We start from the raw sequence: 10,001 nt of genomic DNA, 5'->3' as shown, positions 1-10,001 counted from the left end.
CCCAGAGGCAGCCTTTTGTGTTCCCCACCCCCACCCCAGTAAATCTCTTGTGTGAGGTCTGGGGTGTGGTGTGACCTTTGCAGCATACCTTGGCCCTCCAATCACCACAAAAACTCTGAGGTGTCCCAGCTTATGAATTATAGGAGGAGGAAAGTACTTCAACCCTTGACGGAAGCATCTTTGTGTCTCCAGGCTCTGTGTCCTGTGTTTAGAACATTCTTAGCCAGACTCCCTCTAAATTTCAACAAGAATGGATTCCAACATCTCCAAGTTGAAAATAAGTGGTTTGTTGTTGTTTGTTGTTGTTTTGAATTTTTTTTAAAAAGTTCCTTCTTTGCTTGTGTAAGACAATCCTGAAGCCATTTTTGACAATTCTGAATCCTCTCAGCCTCTGTGCCATAGTGCTTCCCCTCCTCCCCTGGGAACCAAGGACCTAACAGCTACACTTGCATGTACTCAGTTCCTGAACAATTACCCATATACGTATGTTTTGGTTCGGTCCCCTGGGAAACAGGGTCAAAATGACCTCTTACCTCTTCTGATTTGGCAACAGCTCTCCAGTCAATTATTGGTAATAGCCCTTTCGAATAAGCCAATCAGAATAGTCAAAGAACAACCCCCCTTGCTTCTGTGGCCCCTTTAAAAGTAGACTGTACCAGCTATTCGAGGTCCCTCGGCTTCCCGAATGCTGGGGGATCCTGTCATGACAGAATTAATAAAATCCTCATGCTTTTGCAACGGCTGTGGTGTATGAGATGGTCTCTGGGGGCGACTCTTTCTTGGTGTTTGGACGCTAGAGTCCAACATTTGAAGTCTTAAGTGTTTCGCACAGGCTCATGGTCTCTAGCTGGTGGCACTTCCTTAGGGGTTTGTCTCTGTAGAGTGTGACTTTACATGTCAGAGGTAAGTGACACGGAGGTCATATTTACTTCTACACCTTGAAGATTGCCGCCACTTCTGGTTTTGGCCTGGGCTCTCTGCTTCCCAGTTCATGACCATGATGCAAGCAAGACTCTTCCATCGCATGGTCTCACTGCTGGAAACTCCACGACGTCTTTCTGCCTTTCTCGATGTGATGGACTGACACTGTGAGCCGAAATAAATCCCTTCTCCCCCAAGTGATTTCTGTCATGTATTTTGTCAAGGTGGTAAGAAAAGTAACTGATGCCTGTAGTTGGCCTGACATGGATCCCAAACCTGTCACGTGCCATCCGCCTGGTACCTGACCACAAGTATTGACTCTTCAAAAATCCCAGGCTTCTCTTCATGCTAGGGTAGATGAGGGGAAAACATAGATTGAAAGTGAAGGGGGGCATGGGTGTCCTCAAGGAAAAATAGCAAGTATTCACCAAGGGGACAAGAGATGACCACTGTGCTCAGAGATGCTGTCTGGTATGGTCTTAGCATAGCACCAGATGCATCTGTGAATCTTCACTTTCCATCACCTATCTGAAGACACGTCATCTTCAACATCTTGAAAATGTGAAATTTTATCATTCTTTTTCCCAAAGTGTTTAAACTCCTTTCCCTGCTACGTAGCATTTGAGATGACTGAGTTCTAATTCTATAAAAGCCTTAAGTTTTTTGTATTCAGATGGGGGCTGGGGCTTCCTGCATTTTTTCCCTCTTACTGACACAGTGTCTGTCTGTTACCTGGGACTATCGGGTACAACACAAATTCTTAATGCAGCTGTTGGTAGAATGAGCTCAAAAATAGCAGCGGTCCTTTGTTCATTATTCCACAGACTGAGACGGTTCCTGATTGAAGAAGTTTTCCCCATAAAATTTTAAGATCTTTACCAACTCCCCAAGCTAAGCATTTGCTCCAGAAGTTGTTCCTAAGTTTACAGAGCTTAGAACACCCACCTTCTCCTACATTAACATTTATACCCACATCTCTGTTTTGAACAAAACTTTCTAGAAGTTCACTTCCTCATCTGACAAGGCCTTCCTAAGAAAAGAGACACTGTGCCTTCGGCACTTATTAATATTCATCATTATTTCTAAATGAAGACCAAAATGCGATGATATTGTCAGCTTATGGAAATGCATTGTGAAAAGTCACAAAATATTGCTAGGCAGAGGATGCCACCTAAAGCTTCAAACAAATAGTTGGTAGAGCTTGGATCACCTAGCATCACGCTGTGGATAACCCAGAAAATGAGCACACTGAATGTGGGTTTCTGCATTAAGTGTCATATGGTTGGTGCCCCAAGTATAATAAAGGTTGGTAAAGCTGCCTTGAAATTGTATAGTGTTAATCAGAAGGAATTATTTAAGATTCTCTAGAGATATAGAGCCAATAGGAAGTATGTATAAAAGTAACATAAAGAGAGATATTGAACCAGGTGTGGTGGCACACACCTTTAAGTCCAGTACTCAGGAGGTAGGTTTCTACGAATTCAAGGTCAGGCTGGTCAACACAGTGAAACCCTGTTGTGGAACTTTTGTTTACACTATGTGAAGATGCATCACTGTGATTGGTTTAATAGAAAGCTGAATGGCCAATAACCAGGCAGGAAAGAATAAGTGGGACTTCTGGACAGAAAGAGAGAAACTGGAGAAGAATCTGAGGTGAGCGGGGAGATGCCAGCCAGATGTGGACCAAGTCAGACATACGAAATGGAGGATAGGATGTGGCAGAACATAGATTAAGCAGGTTGATTTGAGTTATAAGAGCTAGTTGGGTCAAGCCTAAACTAAAGGCCAAGCTTTCATGATTAATAAGAAGTCTCTGTGTCGTTATTTTTGGGCTTGCAGCCAAAAGAGAAATTCCAACTACAGAACCCTGTTTGGAACACCACCAAAAAAAAGAGAGAGATCTTTATTACGAAGAATTGGCCTGTATGGTTGGGAGGAAGTACACAGATTCGTAGGTGCACAGCTAAATCTGAAACTCAGAGTCAATGACGTCAGCTCTAATGTGAAGGCGCACAGGCTTGCGATTCTGGAGCATTGTCTTTCGGGTGGGTCATGGAGGTAGGAGACAGGGCGATGTCTCTGATCAAAGACAGGCAGCCATGCAGGCCGCAAGGGCTCTCTGCTTAAGGCTAGCCTTTGGTTTATCTAGGCCTTCAGTGCACAGGTCAGGTCCATCCACGTTAGGGAGTTGTTTTATTCCATCTTCATATTTAAATGTTTAATCTCATCTGAAAATAACTTCGTAGAAAGATGCAGAATACTACTGGCCCAAATGCTGGGGCTCCCCCATGGTTCTAGAAAGTTAACACAGAAATTAGGCATCATATATGCAGACCTACTTTCAACTCTCTGGGCAAATAGGTGAACTGTTCCAAGAACCAGCCTGCTTACCTACATGACTAGAATAAAAATACCTGGCTAATAAAACTTCAGGCAGATGGCCTGGCACTCATCGATAGCACTTGGCAAAGTGACTATCATTGCTAGGAGGTTTTTTTTTTCCTTTTTAATTCTTAGAAAATTTCATACATTTGTGTAGTGCATTTTGATCATATCGACCCATCTTTATATCATCCCCACTCCCTCTCGTTCCTTCCACCCCAACTCCATGTCTTCCTTTTCTGTCGTTTTAGTAACCCAGGGTCCAATGAGTGTTGTCCATATAGACATGGTTGTGGAGAATTCACTGGGCAGCCTACCATTAGCCATGGCCCCAAAGGAGAATAATGGTTTTTGTCCCTTGGCCAATATCAACTGATAATAACTCTGAGAAGGGTGGGGCCTCATGGGGGACCCTCCTACCCTTGCTGGAATTTTGACTGTCTTGATCACAGTTGCTGTGAATTGGACACGTCATGTTGGGACGTGCATGTCAATTGTGCAATGGCCACGTCGTGTCAAGAAGTCAGCATTGGCCAGCTCTTCTTCCCATCCACCAGCTCTGATGTTCTGCACGTGCCTTTTGCCATGTTGCCTGAGCCTTCAGGCAGGGAGGTTAATCTAGATGATTCGCCCACAGCTCAGCACTTACTTACGCTTGGCACTTTGACCAGTTATGAGCCTTGGCCCTAACTGCTACACCCTGCAGTAAGGAGTTTCATTCACTGAAGTCGAGAGCAGCCCAAGTCTGTGAGAATAAAGATAATTATTTACAAGGCATTCTGGTAACATGATCATCTAGCAAGACAATAACAAGAGGGTCCACCCCAGGGCCAGTGATCTTCCCAGTTGTGGGCTTTTGAGCAGATGCACAGCATAGCATGAAATCCCTCCTGTGAAGCGGACCTCATACCCAATCAGAAAGTGATTGTGAATTCCCATACTCATCATACCACGTCATTGCACCAGGAAGCACATCTTGCCACTCATGTCCGTATTGGTGCATGCAGCGTCAAGTGCTGGCTGATATCACGGATGCCTTTTCTCCCCGAGAAGCTTGCATAGCACCTTCTGGAAGCATGTAACTTAGCCAGCATCCAGAGGGTTTCCCTGTCAGTCAAGATGGATTTCTCCATGTCCTGTATCCAAAGTGAGTGGTCTTTGGCAACAGGGTCTTATCATCTAGTTATGGTAGACAACCAAGAGCAATAACAATTGCTTTGTTGTTCTGGGTGTCTCTGGGGTCTCCCTGACCAACATAGGCAGGTATCCCATTTAAAAGAGAAAACAGACAAGCAGAAGTCATAGTGAGACAATCACAAGGGCGCTTGAACCTTTTGCTTGAGCGTGACATTTCTGTAGATGGAATCTTCAGAAAACCCCACCTTGGAAAGACTTTTAAAATATTTTTTTATTAATTCTATGAGAATTTCATAAAATATGTTTTGATCTCATTCACCCCCAGATACACCCACACTTACCTACTCACCCAACTTCATCCCCTGCCCCTTTAGCCCATCAAGTCCAATTTATCTGTCCAAATGTTCTTGGCGATGGACCAGTCTCTGGAACATGGCTGACTCACCAGGGTTCACATCCTTAAAGAAAACTGACTCTCCATCTCCCAGAGGCTCTCAACTGCCAATAGCTCCTCAGCCGGGGGTGGAGCTCTGGGCTCACGCCCTCCTCTAGCGTGGGACTCTGACTAGCGTTTGTGTGGGTCTTGTGCTTGCTGTCACACGCTTGTCATGAGCCCTGTGGGGTCATCAGGGCAGCTACCCTGCTTTACCTGCAAACCCTCTTCCATTCTAGTCACCCACTCTTCCAGCTCTTCAAACCTTTCTGTCCTCTTTCGCACAATGGTCCTGGATCATTGTGGAAGGATGTGAAGGGAAGGAGATGACACAGAAGTCCCATTTAGAGCATCCCACAGTCTCTTATTCTCTCTGTGGACCAGCCATGAGCTTCTGGGTTAATGACTTCTTGTGCAAGAGGAGGCTTGAGTGTCATATTAATCTTTGGGTAGAGCACTAAGTCGTTTGGATTAGTTTAATACTATGCCCAGTAACCTGAGTAAAAGTAGTAATAAGAATTTCAACTTACCAAAGTCCCAAAGAATGTTTTCACTGCTTGTTGAATCTACAGTACAAGAATAAGTTATGCCTGCGAGTACTTAGTCTGAGAAGCCATCTTTGCGGCTGGAGAGATGGCTCCAGAGGTGAAGACTTCCCCCAAAGAGTGAGGATCTGAGTTCAGAGCCATAAAACCCGTATATATCTGGACGTGGTAGGACATGTCTAGAATCATCTTAGTGCTCCTACAGCAAGATGAGAGGTAGGGATGAGAGAAGCCCCAGAAGCTTTTGGGCCAGTAGTGGAAAGCCAAGACTGTCACCCAAGGTCGTCCTCTTACCACCACATGCAGACCATGGCAAGCATGCACTCATACCCTCACCCCAAACATACACGCGTGCATGTACAAAGATGTTTTTAAAGGGGAAAAGAAACTCATTTGTGTATGTGTAGAGTGTAGCGTGCTTGAAGGGGGAAAAAACTTGAGCCAATATTCTGGTGTCTTCCACAGAACGTGTGCACCGTGTTGAGATGTTATATAAGCATGAGAGCTTGGGGACGCTCAATGTTTTTACAGCCCGCGTGGGGAAGCGAGGAGGGAGGCTGTGGATGATGACATCTTTTACAAGTGACAGCCCTTGTTTCTCTAATGCGCTGCTTTAATATAAAGCCAATGGGTGGCTTGGAGCCTAGTAAATCAAAAATACGTCTGAACCTTATTGATTAAATAACAAAAATCAAATCAGTCTTCTCCTGAAACCTATTTGCAGTTACAGGATATTACCCAAAATTTCAGACTCTTGAGAGAGAAAATGCCATCCAAATACAAGGTATTAGTTTAGAAGGTCTCAGACTCTTGTATTGACTTGACTCAGGTTTCAAAGTCTAACGTTAGATTATAGCTGCCCAATAAAACGAATGGCATTATCTGCACACTGGAATGAAGGACCATCTTAAATTGTTTTTCCCCCCTTGGGACCTCTCAGGATTTTTGTAGGATCTGCTGAGGATCTCGCTTTAGGTTGCCTTAATTGGAAAGAGGTGAGATGGAGGTTTAAGATGTGGAAGAAACGACCCTCTCTTCAAAGGGAGAAGGTTTCCCATATCTATTTCTACCAGATAATTAAGCTTATTATCCTGATGATAAATGACCCCCTTAGATCTCCTTCTAGACCTGTAATTTTGTAATTTCAAGGATAAATCCTCTGTCTAGCTACCGAGGCAATTACGGTAAGTCTCACACTTGGGCAAAAGTGAGATTACGACTGGAGTCGTGCAGATAATTACTATCTTTCTCTGCTCCCCTGGCCCTGGAAGCCTGGCATCCTTAATCAAAGGAAAAGCCCTCTGGATAGAGTGAGCGGACGGCTAACTGCACACACGGAGATCCACAAATGAGCTGGGTACCACAGAGAAGTTGGCGGATGTGATCTCTGCCTCGCTGAATTTTATAAGTGCCGAGATGCTGGACCGAGCAAAAGAGATTGCCGTGCGCTGTGCGCAATTTGAGTAATAACGACGAGTAACAGGACCGCTCTGAACAGGGAAGCTTTTCCAGAGACCACTGGGACAAGCCACGCCTTCCTGGCCTGTGAAGAGGGTCACCGCAAATTTGTAAGCAAAAGCGTGAGGCTTCAGAAAATTGTCCTCAGCAAGAATTCATAATACGTCCCTCTTTTTCACCCCCAACAGCTTTCCCTTGTGCCCTGCTGAATGTTTTCCTACCTTTCATTTTACGAAGGATATAATACCCACTCTTGTATTCTGCCCTCTGGTTCCTCACAGCACACCCATCCTCCAGCCTGTGGTCGCCCGGATGGTCGTGTGTAATATATGGAAGTGGGTAAGCTGGCTGGTGCATAAGAACTCAAGATATGAACTCGTCCCCAGGGGAGTAATGGCAGCTAAAGAAGGCATTTCAGGCAACAGGCTGTGGGTCGGTGTGTATTTTCTGACTATCTACTATGGACAGGAGTTTTATGCAGAAATGTTTTCATTCTCTTTTGTTGACATTAGTACAGGTCACTGATGAAGATGTGGTGGGCTTCTTCACACTACTGGGGAACTGAATTTCCATTGTCTTTATGGGAGAGGACATGGTAAGATGAACGGCAGAAACAGAATTAATTTTTATAAGGCTGGTTTGGGGTTGCAAGAAATGAATGGGAACCAGACATAGTGAGTGGCACATGGTTTTAATCTCATGCCTTGGGCAGCAAAAGCAGGCAGATCTCTGAGTTGAGTCCAGCTTGCTCTACAGAGAGTCCCAAACTACTACACAGTGAGACCCTGTCCCATAAAATAACATAAAATGAAATAAATGACTGGCTCCAAAGTGGTGGCTATTGCTTGAGAGCTGGAAAACATGTCGGCTTTGCCATCGGTTGATCTGAGGAACTAAGGCTGACCTACTGTGGAGTCAGATACGAGGAAGATGAGACCTGGCATGAGCCAGGCTCTGGTTCTGGTTAGATAGCTCAAAAGTTTCCAGATCCATCTGGTTTGCCCAAGTCTTAGTGGAATGAGTACCAGGCTTGTTCTGCATCAAAGCCGTTCTTGATTAGCTTGTGGGTCCCAGAAAGTACAACCCCAAATCAAAACGCTAGTGTTCTGGGCCCTCTTTTGCCCTACAGGGAGGAGCTCCCAGGTGGCTTTTCTGTTTTCACATCCTTCAGACAAAGCTGCTCAGTGTTCTCTGCATTGTTTTTTTTTTAATTAATTAATTTATTTATTAAAGATTTCTATCTCTTCCCCGCCACTGCCTCCCATTTCCCTCCCCCTCCCCCAATCAAGTCCCCCTCCTCATCAGCCCAAAGAGCGATTAGGGTTCCCTGCCCTATGGGAAGTCCAAGGACCACCCACCTCCATCCAGGTCTAGTAAGGTGAGCATCCAAACTGCCTAGGCTCCCCCAAAGCCAGTGCGTGCAGTAGGATCAGAAACCCATTGCCATTGTTCTTGAGTTCTCAGTAGTCCTCATTGTCCGCTATGTTCAGCGAGTCCGGTTTTATCCCATGCTTTTTCAGACCCAGGCCAGCTGGCCTTGGTGAGTTCCCCATAGAACATCCCCATTGTCTCAGAGTGTGGGTGCACCCCTCATGGTCCTGAGTTCCCTTGTTCGTGTTCTCTCTCCTTCTGCTCCTGATTTGGACCTTGAGATTTCTGTCCGGTGCTCCAATGTGGGTCTCTGTCTCTGTCTCCTTTCATCGCCTGATGAAGGTTAACATTCAGGAGGATGCCTATATGTTTTTCTTTGGGTTCTCCTTATTTAGCTTCTCTAGGATCACTAATTATAGGCTCAATGTCCTTTGTTTATGGCTAGAAACCAAATATGAGTGAGTACATCCCATGTTCCTCTTTTTGGGTCTGGCTTACCTCACTCAGGATAGTGTTTTCTATTTCCATCCATTTGCAACCTGCATTGTTTTTAAGAGGTCCTGTTAGACTCAACTCCTGTCGGATCCACCCATATCCGTTCGTGGTGATTTCTATAACCTCCAGGCTTGTTCACCTGCCTCCCCTTTGCCATCCTGTGAGGGTCCCTTAGACTAAGTGTGTGAAGTCCTTGTCATGAAGTTTGGAGTTCTTGACTGAGATCAAATCAAGGGGGTGGCATTCTCTGAGAATATTAAGTGTGGAAACTCTACAGTTGATCTTACCCAGAAGTGACGCCTTCCAGTTGTTTTGACTTGTTAAAGTAGTAGCATGTCTCATCTTGCTAATTAGAGGAAATATAGCTTGTTTTAAAAAATTAAATATTGCAAAAATGTCAGCCTGTGACATAGAAGGAAAGCTTTCTGAAAAGCTTAAAGCAGAATAAGTAATTAAGTTGAAGGGTGATATTGTAAGATATTTCTATAACTACTTGAAATCACATATTCGTGCCCAAAAGATACATTCCAAATTTTTACTAGTGTTCACTTTGGAGAGGTATACTGGATAGTGGCGCTATCAAGAAGACCAGTGAAAATTTCGAAATTATCTATAATTTTTGTGATGTGAGTTTTTGTTGTTGTTGTTATTGCTTTGTTTGTTTTTCGAGAAAGGGTTTCTCCGTGTAGTCCTGGATATCCTTGAACTCACTTTGTAGACCAGGCTGGCCTCGAACTCACGGAGATCCACCTGCCTCTTCCTCCTGAGCTCTGGGATTAAAGGTATGTGCCACCATGCCCAGGGTGATGTGTTTTAAGTAAAAGATTTGAAGAACAATTGACAAACCACTAACATCAGCTGTTTGTTTGGACGGTGTCACACAGATCTATTAGGTTTTGCTATTGTATGTGCTGTAAAATGTTTCCAAATTAAAATTTTAAAAGTAAAAGCACTTTTCTAGTAAAATTAAACAAATCCAAAACTGTGAAAAAGATTAAACTGACCTATGGACTCACCAACTCCCAACTATCTACGATATTGATTGCTAAAGTGATAATACTTTTTCAGATTTTTTTTTTTGCCCCAGAATTTGTTGATGTGCAATGTAGTCACTTGCTTTGCTCTGTTTTTGAGGTCCACAGTTTGATTCCTGATAGTAGGAAGCAGGGAGAGCATCTTGTAACAGAGACTAGTTAAAAATATATTTAATTTGTTTTATAGAAAAGTTGAAATTGGCACTATGAGGGTGAATATGGGGT

The sequence above is a fragment of the Microtus pennsylvanicus genome, chromosome 8 (assembly GCF_037038515.1).
Source record: "Microtus pennsylvanicus isolate mMicPen1 chromosome 8, mMicPen1.hap1, whole genome shotgun sequence".
Taxonomy (NCBI): domain Eukaryota; kingdom Metazoa; phylum Chordata; class Mammalia; order Rodentia; family Cricetidae; genus Microtus; species Microtus pennsylvanicus.
This window is presented reverse-complemented; position numbering follows the sequence as displayed.